We start from the raw sequence: 15,072 nt of genomic DNA on the forward strand, positions 1-15,072 counted from the left end.
TCAAACAACCCAACAAAATCTCTCCTAGTATCCATTTAAGAATTACCCCTATCACTTTTAATGTATTTGGTTATAACCGCGCGTATCATGAATATAGAAAAATTTGTACCCTATGGACACGGGCTATGCTCTAGTATTATTAAATAGTTTAAGTGAAAACACCACATGTATGCGAGTGACACTGACACACTATCACAAGAGATATGCCTTACGTCAATTACGATATCATTAATTTTCTTATTTAATCGACATATAAAATTTAAATTAGAAAAATGAAATTATATTATCGTAATTTAAGTTTTCTAGGAAAGTCTAAGTCTATTCTGACATTATGATTTCCTATACTTCGATTTTCTTTTTGTAGTATATTACTTTTTAAACTTAAGGAAGAAAGGCTTATAGTATTTTTAATTTATAATCATAAGTTATTTGCACTCTGCAGTTGCGGATGGAACCCACATTTGGATGTTCTGTTAGTGTCTTTTGGCGACAATCTTTTGCTCTTCAATGTTATGTAGATCACTCAAACTACTTTTTAGTCGAACTTACTTCACTTTGGTTTGAGTTTTTTTTAGGAAGAGTCACATTCCTTTTCAAAATGTTATTTGTAGTTCATTCATGTTTGCCAAACAATATTTGGGAACGTGATTTCTGTTTCTCGCACTTTATTGTCATAAAATAAGGAAGAAAGGCTTATAGTATTTTCAATTTATAATCATAAATTATTTGCACTTCCAGTTCTTTGCACTTGCAGATGGAACACAAATTTGGATGTTATGTCAGTGTCTTTTGGCGACAATCTTTTGCTCTTCAATGTTCCCGTAGATTACTCAAACTACTTTTTAGTCAAACTTATTTAACTTTGATATGAGTTTTTTTAGGAAGAGTCACATCCCTTTTGAAAATGTAATTTGTGATTCATTCATGTTTGCCAAACACTATTCCCGTACGTGATTTCTGATTTTCGCACTTTATTGTCATACCTCAAATATGGATTTCGGGTATGAAATGATAGACAATATCTACTTGTTGAGAGACTGTTGTCGTTTATATAAAACCTTAAATTATTTATTTATCTCCATATATGGTTTTTATGAGTACGTTTGGAAGACAAATCGTGTTGTCTAAATCAAGTTTTTCACAGAAAATATCCCGATATTGGACACTAACTAACCCATATTTATTGTTGCAAACATATAATTTAAGTTGGCAACTTATGTTTTATCTTGTAACTTTTCTTCTCTTTCGGAAAGGGATAGTATCCCCTACAAATTGTAATGGAGATAGTATCCCTACAAATTGTAATAATTCGACTTATTCAGACGATCTAATGAAATTTAACTTTTTTTATAGAAAAAAACACTATAAAAATGAGGACTATTTTCGACGGCATAAAACCGTTAAAAGAGAATAATCCCGTCGGAAAAAGTTATTTCCGATGGTACTATGTCGTTGGGAACTCCTTGTAAAAATAGTGTGGTAAATACTTTTTTTCAACCAACGCTTCCTTCAGAAAATACTATTTCCAAAGGCGCTTCTGATATTTGCCGTCGAACATTCAGAGAAATCTAAGTATTGTCGACGACATATATCAATATTATCGTCGAAAGTAGTTTATAATTTTACAAAAAAATTGGAACCGAAATTTGGCAAAAAAAAAAAAAAAAATAGAATTTTAAATCTTAAACTAATAAGAACATTATTGGACTATTCACAAGTTATTCTTGAAAAAGTTATCACTAAGACAATATGATTAATCTCTTAAAATTACTCACATGATACATAAGAGATAATTTAGGCCCAATATAGTTGACAATGTTTTCTCCCCCAAGTAAATGATAATTCTCATTCCTACCATTTTTACTGAAAGAATATGCTGACTATTTTTATTAAATTTACAAAAATAATACAGTAAAGAAACTTAATATATAATATAGAAAGAAAAATAAAATATGAGACTAGACTTTCCTGAAAAACGTAAATAAGGATTACTATTTAGTAGCAAGTGATTTGGATATTAAAAGAATCCGAAAAATCTTTCTAATTAAGGTGGAACTAACCATGAGTACAAAAAAAAGCTTATCATGGTGACACTATGAATTATGATTTCTGTCAGTAGGCAATTTTTATCATATATTAGATCTTATTGTTCATTATAACCCATATTACCTAATTTGAAATCATGCATGATGTTATAGAATATGCCACTAACCCAAACACTTCCTAGTTAAGGTGAAAAAATTGCTAATTTACTACATATATTTCTAATCTTAGAAGACATATTGTATAAAAAAGTATAATGAATTAAACTTGGAAAGATTTGCTACTCAAGGTTGGGAAGATTGTTTTTGTATCCTATAAATATGACATCTTCTATAGTATCATTTATCCATCAAAAGTTTTTTAGAGAGAACGGTTTAAATCTATTAGCTAAAGATAACTTGGGTTACTTGAGAAAAATATAGAAATGGAAGGAAGAAGTTTGAGGGGCATGCTAGTTATGTTGGTGATGGTATTTGGTTTGTGTATTGGGCAAAGTTCAGCAGATTATGGAGATTGTTTTAAGGTTTGCTTCTACGTTTGTATTGCTACACATGATGGTTTCTTATCCAAGCTAATATGTCCTTTTACGTGCGCGAAAGACTGTATCGGTCAGTCTGTATATGTTCCACCGCCTATTGGTCAGCCCCCAATAGCTAATGCACCAGTACTTGAGTAAAACATTACTAGGAACGCATAAAATTGTGTCCCACAAATTGTTTTTTTTTTATTATAAATTAGATATTATGTTCGCAATGTAATAAATGGGTTATCGAAAATAAGCTTTCTACTTAATATTGAATTTATTGTTGTTTGTTTTTAATTTATAACAAATTGAAGGAGAGTTGGCAAGTTACATTTTTATTGTGTTGATTTCACTCTATTTACAAATACAACTACAACTGTTAATTTTTTTTCAAATTCAATCCATGTACAACTGCAAATATATCTACCCGATCGAATTGAACTAAATCCAACTTTACGCATTGTAGAAAAACAATATGGTTCATTGTTATGATAAATTTATAATCTCTAGAATCCAACTATTTAGGGTGCTTTCATTTAGGATTTAAGATGAAGAAGTTAAATAAGACTCTAATTCTTGTTGTGGTTTGGGGGAATTGGGAGAATAAAGTTACATCTTTGGTTTCAATACCAAACTCAGTCCATTGCATTGAACTTGACGACAAGTATTGGTATTATCTCGCTTACTCTTATAGTTTTGCCTAAGGATTTGTATAATTCGGAATGTTATTGACAAAGTTAAAATCTGTTGGCGTTTGTTGAAAATTCGTACGAAGGTTGAAGTTTTCTTCACCCCCTCTTTCACTTGCACTTCAAGGCCCATTCTTTGCCCTTCCATTTTTCTGTTGACAGATTCTATCGGTACTTCAGTGTAATTCCTTTTTGTCAAGATGTGTCACGATTCCAAATTCATGAGTTTGTTCTTTGCTTCCTATCACGTGACCGAGGCCGCTCGAGTTCTCTTTAGAGAGACGTTTGGAGGATAACTTCTAATCATGAATAGAGCTTATTTACTTTAATCTTGTAAATAAAGCGTATAATCAATAATCAGGCTTGTTAGCTATTTGGTCTCCTCAGCTTAGGCCTTTAGAGTTTCGCGTCTTCTTTATTTGTGCAGTGAGCTTTCGTGTAATCGTGTATTGAATTAATTAAAGGCCGTCACTTTGGAGAATAAAGAAAAGTCTCCAGAGAATCTATGTTCCTTGGTAAAACCTCTAGGGCCTTTGGTTGGTTTCGAGGCAAGTTGTCTCTTTCCTTAAGACAGTGAACACCCTGGTATTAGTACTAAAACCAGTACGGCGTCTGTCTCTCAGGATACAACGGCTTTACATTTCAGTTTGACGATGAAGGTACTTCGAATGTCTGAAAGCGAGCGAACTTAAACAACCATTATAAACTTCTTTGATGAATAGACTCATGAAAGATGAAATATTTTATCTAAAGTACTCTAGAATAATCTCTTACTAAAGAGAAATCCACTGGAAAAAACGGAATCAGATTTGGAGTTGTTTTGGGTAATATAAATAGGAATTAAACGGATACATGCTTTAGGGACGTGTCTGTTGGATTTGGGACACTATTGGTGACGGTTTGCACTCTGGAAGTGACGGTTCAGCAAGATCTGTTGGATCGAGAGTGCAAAGGGAGGGATGAACATCATCCGTAGGAATTGAGCCCACTTAGCGCCTAAATCAAGTCATAACTCTGTCAAACTTTGATTCAGAATAGAGTTAATTCCTATATGGCCCCCTACTTTGTGACCAGCTTCCTTTATGGCCCCCTTTTTTTCGTAAATTCAAATATGGCCCCCTTTTTTTCGTAAATTCAAATATGGCCCCCTATTTTCAGATAAATGTCATTACTACCCTTCTTAATTCTAAATTTAGAACAAATAAAAAAAATTATTTCCACCTCACCCCTCTCACTCTCTCCACCTCATCTCTCCCTACACCTCATCTCTCTCTCTCTCTCTCTCTCTCCAATTCACCTCTCTCTCCAACTCTCCTACTCACCCCTTTCTTCTCCGGCAAGGTGGCCGGCCGGCCACCTTCAAACTTAAAAAAAAAAAAAATTTCTCTCTCCTCTCTCTCTCTAAAATTTTTTTTTTTTTGAAAAATCCCTCCACTCTCCCTCTCTCTTAAACTCCGGCGAAGGGGGTTTCCCTTCGCCGGAGTTTAAGAGAGAGAGAATTTTTTTTTTTTTTTTTTAAGTTTGAAGGTGGCCGGCCGGAAAATTTTCCGGCCGGCCACCTTGCCGGAGAAGAAAGGGGTGAGTAGGAGAGAGAGAGGAGAGGTGGAGAGAGAGAGAGAGGTGAATTGGAGAGAGAGAGAGAGGGGTGAGGTGTAGGGAGAGAGAGAGGGGTGAGGTGGAAATAATTTTTTTATTGTTTTAAATTTAGAATTAAGAATGATAGTAATGACATTTATCTGAAAATAGGGGCCCATATTTGAATTTACGAAAAAAAGGGGCCATAAAGGAAGCTGGTCACAAAGTAGGGGGCCATATAGGAATTAACTCTTGAGAATATCTCATTCATCCGGAATCGGATTTGAGCGATTCTTGATTCTAAATTGAAGAGCTCGACGAGAGGAACAAAATGGTGTGCCCATATCTTGAGTTTGACCATCCAAACCGATCCTAAATCGGCTCCGATTCCAACACTTATTTTTATGGAGAATACAGAAAAATTTATTTAGCGGCCATATTCTTTTTTTATTCTGAAAGTTTACTTGATCAAACATTGCCCTCTATTCTTCATTTTCTCTCTCTTATCTTTGCTCTCTCTCTACTATAATTTTGCTATAATGTCACGGTTGTATGTTATGGGTATGGGTCAAGTAGTACCAATTTTAAGTCTTGAACTCCAAATAAGAGTAATCAGAGACAGAGAGAGAGAGAGAGGAGATAGAGGATGGAAGATAAACTTGTGACGAAGTCATCAGGGTTTAAGAGTGTGTGTGTTTTTTGTGGTAGTAGTTCTGGAAAGCAAGATTGTTATAGTGATGCTGCTCTTCTAACTAGAGGAACAACCGGTTAATCTGTTAAACCCATTTCTAAATTCCATCCTGAATTTCTCCCACTTGTAATTTGTTAAACCCATTTCTAACTTCCATCATCAATTTATTAACTTGTCTCTGTTTTTTGGGGGTTGTCGTTAGGGTTTAGGTGTCAAGAAAGTTGAATTTTGTTTATGGTGGTGGAAGTATTGGCTTGATGGGTTTTACTCTCTCAGACTGTTCATCAAGGTGGAGGTCAAGTTCTTGGGTAACCATTTGTATACTCCTATAAGGCTATAACGTATACGCTTCTTCCTCTCTCTACACCCTAACACTTGAATTTTTTCACTCCATTTTTGTTTCTTAACTTATTTTCTCACGTACGATCAAGATCAATTCCAAAACTCTAAACCCATTATGAAATTAACTTCAAATAAAAAAATTTAAATTCTTTTTAGGCCGCGGCTTTGGGGAATAAAGAAAATTCTCCGGGGAATAAAGAAAATTCTCCGGGGAATAAAGACTTTTCTTAAAACTAGTCAAATAAGATTGACTTTTTATGTTTCTTTTTGTTGCTAAGGGGCTTCTAATTTAGAAGATGCTATAAAAAAGACTCCTCCATCTCATCACCTCTCTCTACCACTTCATCTTCTCGACACCTCATCATCTTCTCCGGCGAAAGTCGTCGGTCGGCCAATTTTCCGGCCGGCGACCTTCAAACATAATTTTTTTAATTTATTTATTTTCTCTCTCCTCTCTCTCTCTCTCTATTTTTTTTTCTTTTTGTTTCTCTTTCTCTATAACTGTCTTTCTCTTTCCCTCTGCTACCAAAAACCATTACCTATAGTGACAAGGATGAAGGTCTAAAAAAACTAAACTGGCAACAAATTTTCATCCCAAAACATAAAATAGAAAGAAATTATGATATCCATTTTCATCTCCTCTTTTCACTCACCAAGAACCCTAGTTGGCGGTAATCACACCTCTGCTCGTTTCTGTTCTCGCTAGGGTTTCTATTTCTACTTCATCCCTTTTTTCAATCTTCTTAGGGTTTCTACTTCTACTGAGAGAAGAGAAAGAATTTCTCATAGTTTTCAGTGAGATGAGGGATCATTCAACAGGGAAATCGAGTTCGTTAAGAAGTGTTCTGGTTCTTATGCTTTTATTTGGAGTTTTCATCATTTTCCTTCGGTTCTTCTATGTCGAAACAATTACTGGAGGATCTTGTACCACTAGTGATTTCTGTTTCTTCTCCGTTCCTGAAAATATCAATTTGGCCGGTGCTGGTGTACAAATCGGTGCTTCAGTTGTTTTCGTTGCCGGAATCAGATCTTCTTCAAGTTCAGCTCTTCGTGATCTATGGACAAGTAAAGAATGGAGAAAGAATGTCGATTTCTATTCTTCTGTGTTTCAAGATCTAATTTCTTAAGGTTTTCTTTCACCTGATTCAAAGGCTTTATGTGTTGAAACTCCAACTGGACAAGATGTTTTCGCTTTGAAAGAGATCGGTGTTTCAGATTCAATTGGGATTTCAAAGAAATCATCTCTTCCGTTAGTGAAATCCGGTCAGGTTTTCCGACACCTTTCTCTGATAATACTTTTGATTTTATTTTCTCCGGTGATGGAGGACTCGATCGGTCAATTCGGCCGATTGATTTCGCTTCTGAAATTGGAAGAACACTCAAACCCGAAGGGTTTTTTGTTGTTCATACATTATCCACTAAAGACGTGTATAGTTTCAATTCGTTTCTTGGTTTATTCAATTGTTGTAGTTTGGTTAGATCTAGGGAAATTGATAGTTCTGATTCCTCAATTCGTGAAATTATTCTTAAGAAACATACTGAAATTCTTGAGCGTGGGGATGAAGATTCCGATGGTAGTTCGAATAATAAATGCACTATTCCGACTCATAAGCAAGAACTGGTTCGAAAATCTGAGCCAATAATTACAGAGGAACCACTAAAGCCATGGCTTACTCTGAAAAAGAATGTTCAAAACATTAAATATCTTCCATTGACCTTCTCTCTCTCTCTCTAGATCTGTTCTAGAGAGAGAGAAAAAAGAAAAAAAAAATTAGAGAGAGAGAGAGAGAGAAAATAATAAAAAAAAATTTAATGTTTGAAGGTCGCCGGAGAAGATGATGAGGTGTCGAGAAGATGAAGTGGCAGAGAGAATAGATGGGATGGAGGAGAACTTTCAAAATAACGTATTCTGTATTCCCCATAAAAATTTATTCCTCAGAGAATTTTCAAAAAAATCTGGATTCCCTCGAGAATTTATTCCCCGGAGAATTTTTTTTATTCCCCAAAGCCGCGGCCTTCTTTTTATTGGCCGCCACTTTGGAGAATAAAGAAAAATCTCTTAAGAATTAGTTCTCAAGAGAATTCATGATTCTATGGAATATCTTTTTATGGCAGTACAGAAAAAATTTACAATTTACCAAATTAACTGTAAGTAATAAAATTTTTAAAATTTTATTTTAGGCCCCTTTCCCTCTTTTTTCTTTCCCTTCCTCTTTCCTCTTCTATGGAAAAAAACCACACATGTCATCTCCTCTATAACTTCTAGCCAAACATTTTTTTTCTTCTTTCTCTATCACTTATCTTCCTTAAATCTTCAACCCCTACTACCCCTGCTTCTCCGAAATCACAAACAAAATTAGAGAGACAAAGAGGAAAAAATACTATAAGCTCTTAATACATTTTTCATGGGATGTACAAAACAAGTTTCTTCATCCATCAATCCTCCCCAAGAGAGGCAAACAAATTCTGAACCCTAGAAATAAGTTAACTTTGATCCCTAAAACATATTTTTCATCACTTCTAAATATATTAAGGTTGTTCTCATGTTTTTAGCATTTGGTGATTACAAAAAACAAAGCTTTGGAGAAGAAGATGAAGAAAAAAACGAACACTTGGAAGAAGTTTAGGATTTAGATCTCTAGAAAGATTTTGACTAAGTTTATTGAAGTTCCTTCTAAATTCTTTTATGAGATCTTCTAAAAATTTAATTTTTTAACCCCAAAAATTGGAACCCCTATAGCAACAAATAGAAATAAAAAAGTCAATCTTAATTGACCAATTTTGTAGAAAATTTTTATTCTCTGAAATGTTTTTCTTTATTCTCCAAAACCGCGGCCTTAATAAAATTGCAGAATTATTAAAAAAGGCTTCATAGCCACATATATGGTTTAAGACCATTCAAGGTTCAGCCTCTTACAAATTTAAACTACTGAGAGCATCTCCATCTAAACACTAAAGAAAGAAAGTTTGAATATCTAAAGTGTCAACTGTCAAAATTAGATCTTTAATGTATTTCTTTCTCAGAAAAAGATTACTGAAAGAGTAACTCAATGTTCGAGATTCTTTTTGATGCCTTAATTGTCTGCATCAACATTTTCGATATTAAAAATAATACTACCCATCTAAGAAATGTCACCTAAATAAGTTTTTAATTTTTAGAGTGTTGCATCGGAGACGTATGTGAGGGACTAAATTCGCGGGTCAAGAAGTCAATGGGATTGGGTCGTTGACCGGAAGTCAGACCTTCACTCGTAGTTAATTTTGTAGGCAACACCAACGGGTTTTGGGTTTAACCTGTCTGATAAGAAATGAAACACACTTGATCGTAGGATCTTTGGTACACCGGGATGGTGCCGACAAAAGAGACTCAGAGGGCCAAGTTGAAGGATTATTCCCTCGGTCAGAAGGAATGGTATCCTTCCGAAGGAATGTCCTTCGACCAAGGTGTCAATGCGCACGATTTGGCGAATAGGATCATGATGACCTTACTCGGAAGATCATTAGTCCGGTCGAATTAGGAGTCGTAATGCTTAGCTAGAAGCTGCTTACGATCGTCGGGTAACTTCGGTAATCAGCGGCTAACATAGACCGGATCTTACAAGAGTTACACATAAGAGTGATGGTATGAACGGAGAGAATTGACTAGTAATAGACTGGCATATAAGTGGATTGGATCCATTATTAGTAAGTCCAATTAGTTCGGAGGAGTCCGAACAGAGATACAAACATCCGGGCCTTAAAGGAAGACCCAGAAGGCTTTAGGTGCGCCGGCCATGTGATGGCCGACCTTAGCAAGGGGCCAGCCATCATATGGCCGGTTATATTTATAGTTATTCTAAGGATTTCTATATAAGGACCTAATTAGACAACCTAAAGGAGAGAGTAAGGGGTTAGAAAACCTAAGCCAACTGAAAAACAGTTCAGTAAGTTTTCCTCAGAGAGAGGGAGGGAGCTGTCAGAGAGAGAGAAAAGAAGTTTCCCTCAACTATCTAGTCAAGAAGAAGGGGTTCTTCGTCTCAACCTTCAAGAAGGTCCTAACTGACTCGAAAGAGGGAGTTCAAGTCATACACTCGGTGTCTCAAGTAGAGGAGCTAGAATTGGATCTCTTATCTTCCGAATACTGGTCGGGATTTAGTTCGTGGGAAAGCGATTAAAGGTAACCATCTTTCTATTCTAGTTCATTGATATGTTCATGTATAGATCCTGGTAATCTAGTGTTAAACATATAGATGTTTGAGATTCCGCTTAGAACACTAGTAATTAGTTGTATTAGATACAAAAACCCAATAGTGGCATCAAGAGCCGTTTACATGAACTATCTTTGACTAGACGAATTAGATTCAAACTTGAATAACTAGATAATGGTGTTAATGGTGTTTGAATGGAGATTTAAAGTTTTGACAAAATCATCAAAAACTAGGATTTTTGGATGATGATATTATAAAAAACAGGACCAAACAGCAGCTGGAACAGTAAGAAAACATAAAAGAAGCAGTTGGAACGCTAGGATTTCCAAAATTTTTGGAAACCCAGCTGGCCGGACCGACCAGAACGCGTCCGGGCCGGACCAGCGCCTCTCGAACTGGGAGTCCGAGACCGGGTGGGGCACGGACTAGACTAGGAGTCCAAGACTCATAGGTCTCGGACATCTCAGCGCGTCAAGGACGCGTCTGGGATATCCTAGCCCAACACGGACTAGGAGTCCGAGAATCAAAGGTCTCGGACGTCCCAGCGCGTCCAGGACGCGTCTGGGATATCCCAGTCCGAGACAGACGGATCTCGGACGTCCCTCACGCGTCCACTACGCGCTCTTGGGAATCCTAGTTGGTCTAGGACCGAGACCCTGGACACGAGTCCAGGCGCATCTAGGATGCGACTGGAAGCTTCCAGACACACCAATGATGCGACTGGAGCATCCAGATGCGCCTAGGATGCGACTGGAGCATCCAGATGCGTTTAGGACGCCTCTGGACGCATCCAGAAGACATCCCATGCAGGATGCCGGTGCCGTCCGTGCACGGAAGCGTCTTGGACGCGACTGTGGTGCACCAAGGAATCTCAGACCTTGCAACCGAGATGGCCCGTGTACTGTCCCGACCCGAGACGCGCCTAGGACGCGTCACACTATTCCAACACCTCTCGGACTTAGCATCCGAGAAGGTACACCATAGACCCGATGGTCTGGACGCATCTAGGATGCGTCCAGGACGCATCCCAGGCATCCCATCAGAGATGCCTATGGTCTGTCCTAGGTCAGAAGCGTCTAGGACGCATCTGACCCAAGAAGGACAAGTTTGACCGAGGGAAACAGCACGACAGGAACGTGCTGTCTCTTGGTCCGGCCTATGACTAGGCTTATCCGAGACAAAGTCCAGGGTTGACCCGAGACCAGTCAAGGGACTTTGACCAGGGTTGACTTAGGTTTTTTCGAGTTTGACTCGAGGGCTTTGGGGCCTTGACCTGAGTGGGAGTTTTTCAAACCTTTTCTCCAGGTTCCAAGCATATTTTTTCCGACATTGACCCGGGTCATCGGGGGCCCAACAGAGTTTTTCCTCGAATTAATTTTGGAAATCATTAAGGAAGAAACATAATGTGCTTTTAGTCCGAATTTTACGAAAATAAACTTTAGAGCCCATTTGACATAGAGATGTCACTATTTCCCACGAGTAGCTATACGAAACGTAGCAAACCTAGAAAGGAATCGAGGATATATACTTTGTTTTAATTATGGATGTCATATTATTGTATGTATGAATGTGTGATTTCGTAGAATAGTATACCTTTAGATAAGTAATTGTTTCTTGTTTCTAAGCACAAGTGAATGTACTCGAATAATACTTAGAGTATAGGGTCTTAAAATCTATTGACGAACCGAACGATGAGATCATGGTTCAAGTGGGAATAGTCAATAGAGGTTCAAGGATATGAATCCAAACGAACCATAGGCGAACAAGAAATAACCTAAAATATGAAATTTTTTTAGAGGTTATACTAAGATTCAATAAGTCATTACACAAACTATTGGTGTGCAACGATTTCTTTTTGCCAACTGAATATTTGGCCTCTATTGGTGTGCAACGATTTTTTTGGCCTCTATAAGTATTCGACTATTAAATGGCCGAAAATAAGGTACTACTCCACAAAAAATAATGGATAACAGGGGCGGATCCACGTAGGGGCCCATGGGGTCACGGTGAAGGAGTTGAAGGAGATGTCCTTCGACCAAGGTGACAATGCGAACAATTTGTTGGATATGACGATTGATGTGGAAGATCATCAATTCCGATTGATTTAGGGATCGTAGAGTTGTAGCTAGAGACCAACTACGATCGTCGAATTACGAAGTAATTCGCGGCTAACTTTGATCAGATCCTACAATGGGTTACACATAAGAGTGTCAAATTGATCTAGGATATGACTAGTGGGAGTGAGATATAACAATGGGAATGTCCCATAAACATATCTCATAGGCCTAAAAAGGAATTAGGCAAAGATAGTACAAAAGGCCAAAAACAGGGTTTTGGGGCCTTAGCCGATTCGGGCAATTCTAGGGATCGGATTGGGCTGAAATTTTGAGGGGAGATTTCTGACATATCCAGTAGTATGCATGCAAAATTTTGTGGTGTTTGGACACCTCCTTATTAAGTAATTGAGAAAAATATCATTAGATGCTATTTTCGACTATTTCCTTAAATCTTATTCTAAACGGTGTTTGAGGAAACCTTTGAGGAGGTGTGATGGGCCTAAAAATAGGTCTATTCCCGCAAGTATACGGGGTCAAGTTATAGTATTTATAATAAGATCGGGAAATCGTCCCAAGGACAAGCTATTTTATCTAAATCTCGAATTAAAACCCCCTTTCATTAATTTTGATTTGTTTTTTTTTTAAGAAACTATTTTAAAAAGAAAGCAATACTAAAAGACTAATAAGAATTAAATCAAGATGAGAAGAAGAATCTAGGGATTTCGATTTCACCACATAAATGGACTACTTAAGATAAGCATTCAATCAACAAATCACTATTTGTTTATAACTCAAAACCTAGCTTAATGAACTAATTAGGTTTCGGATAATATTCTTTAATAGCACAATTCAAAATCAAGAATGTATGATTGACTACCATATAAAACTAATTTCCTACACTATCATTCAAGATCTAAAATGCATATCTCATCTAATAAATCAATAAAAGCATGAAATATCTAATTATAATACATGAATGATAACAAGGTTATAGAATCAACATGAAATGACAATCAATAGGCATTGAAGCTCAAAAATAAGGATTCATTGATTTATAACATATCCCAAAATAAGCCCAAATATGGGTTTCCTCTACACCCTAGATACAAAATTTAGCTACTCATGGAATCTAAAATAATATTCATTGAATTCATAAAATAAATGGAATTACAAAAGATTAATGGAAAGAAATCACCAAGAATGTTCCCAATCCATATTCCCATGTATCTCCATTTTGATGTCCAATTTAAGCTCCAAGTATCTCAAGAATATTGCTCAAAACTCCAAATAATAGCTTATTAGAAGATGAAAGAAGAGAAATTTAGAAGGGAGATAGAAGAAGAAGAGATTTTAGAGAAGAAGGTATGGAGAAATTAGAGGGTTAGAAGAAGAAATTAGAAGGAGAAAGAAATTAGAAAGAAAAGATGAAGGTGGTAGAGAAAAGAATGGTGGCTAGGGTTTTTAGTTGAGAAGAGGCAGAGAGAAAAGGAGGCTAAGAGAGGATAAGAAGTGGCTTAGAAATTAGGTAAGGAAGCCTTTGAGAGGGTTTGCAAGTCTAGGTTTTAATGGAGGAGGAAAAAGGTCTTATATAGTGTTAGGGTTTATTGAGGTTAAATGGTAGAAATGGGAGAATAGGAGGGTTATTTGTGGGATTTTAGGTTTAAAATATAAAAACCCCGGAGTACCCAGGCGGCTAGGGTTTCTCACTTTAAAAGAGAGAAATGGGAGGACACTTGTCTCGTTACAAGAGGGTAAGCCTATTAGCCGTTTTGGGGTTTTGAGGAAAAGCATCTATTGTGAATATGGGGGCGCCAAGTGTCGGCTATGGAATTAATGCATCAATCAGGTTTGTCCGTTACTTGTCTCCAAAGCTGGGAAATTGAAAGTTATTGTGTGAGCTGATCCACGGTATTATGTTGTACCACAAGCAGCATCCGTTCGATTAAAAGTGCACGGATGTGGACGGTTGTACGAGGACGGGACTACCGAATCTAACTTGCTCCGCGCTCCACTAAATCGAACACTTTAAGATCAGTTCTGGTGTTTCACGTACCACGGAGTTAAAGTGCTTCAGGCCTCCAGATTGCGACACATGTCCAACTGTTCCCGAACTTTACCCGAATATTGACCCAACTTTGACTTTGCCTAGTTTCCTCATCCGGACTCCAAATCGACTTCCGTTTTCTCCTACGGACTCGTCTCGGACTCTACTTTTCACCCATAAACTGACCTTGGCCAAATTTACCATAATACCCTTGTGTCCAAAAGACCAAAATGCCCTTCAAGTAACTTCCTCCCGTTCTTAATCGATTTTCACACATAACTCTACAAAAGACACCTAATCAAGAAAACCAACCATTTTATTATAATAAAGACTCGAAATCGACTAACTTGGCTAAATTAAACGACTTAGATGGGACATTTTCATGACCCATCAAGGTGTATTCTCATTAGGGTTCTATATAAACACTTTTAGGGCAGAGAATAAGGTGTGAAATTTCTCTCTAAGCTTTCTTACTCTACCATACCAAGTAGAGAGGAGAAAGTGAGCTAATTCCCATTAACTATCTATCTAGTCAAGAAGAAAGGAGTTCTTCTTCCAACCACCATTGGTGTGCTAGCTAAACAACAAGGTGGGAGATTAAGTTGATTGCTCGTGTCCCAAGTAGAGGAGCTACGCTTGAAGCTCTTGGTCTTCTCATAAGCAATTGGAAAGGTTCGAGGGAAAACTAGTGAATAAGGTATTTATCTTTCTAGTTTTACTTAGTATTATTATGGGCTTATGCATGTGATCCTGGGAATACTAACGTAGACATTAGATGTCTTATTTCCGCTATAAACACTAGTAGAAGGGTGTAAAACCCAACACACGGGCCCCCACGTGTTCATAGTTATTCTCAATTAAATGTACTACAGACACAGGTTCAACCTTCATCATCCATCCTTATTCTTGACTTTTTTTATG

General features: G+C 37.0%; 1 pseudogene; it reads left to right on the forward strand.

Moving 5' to 3' along the window:
• The first annotated feature begins 6,472 nt into the window (after positions 1 to 6,472).
• On the forward strand, positions 6,473 to 7,598 carry LOC147564211 (uncharacterized; annotated as a pseudogene).
• The last annotated feature ends 7,474 nt before the right edge of the window (positions 7,599 to 15,072 follow it).

The sequence above is a fragment of the Eschscholzia californica genome, unplaced genomic scaffold, assembly GCF_041429995.1.
Source record: "Eschscholzia californica isolate CP2 unplaced genomic scaffold, dmEscCali1.0.p SCAF_1, whole genome shotgun sequence".
Lineage (NCBI taxonomy): Eukaryota > Viridiplantae > Streptophyta > Magnoliopsida > Ranunculales > Papaveraceae > Eschscholzia > Eschscholzia californica.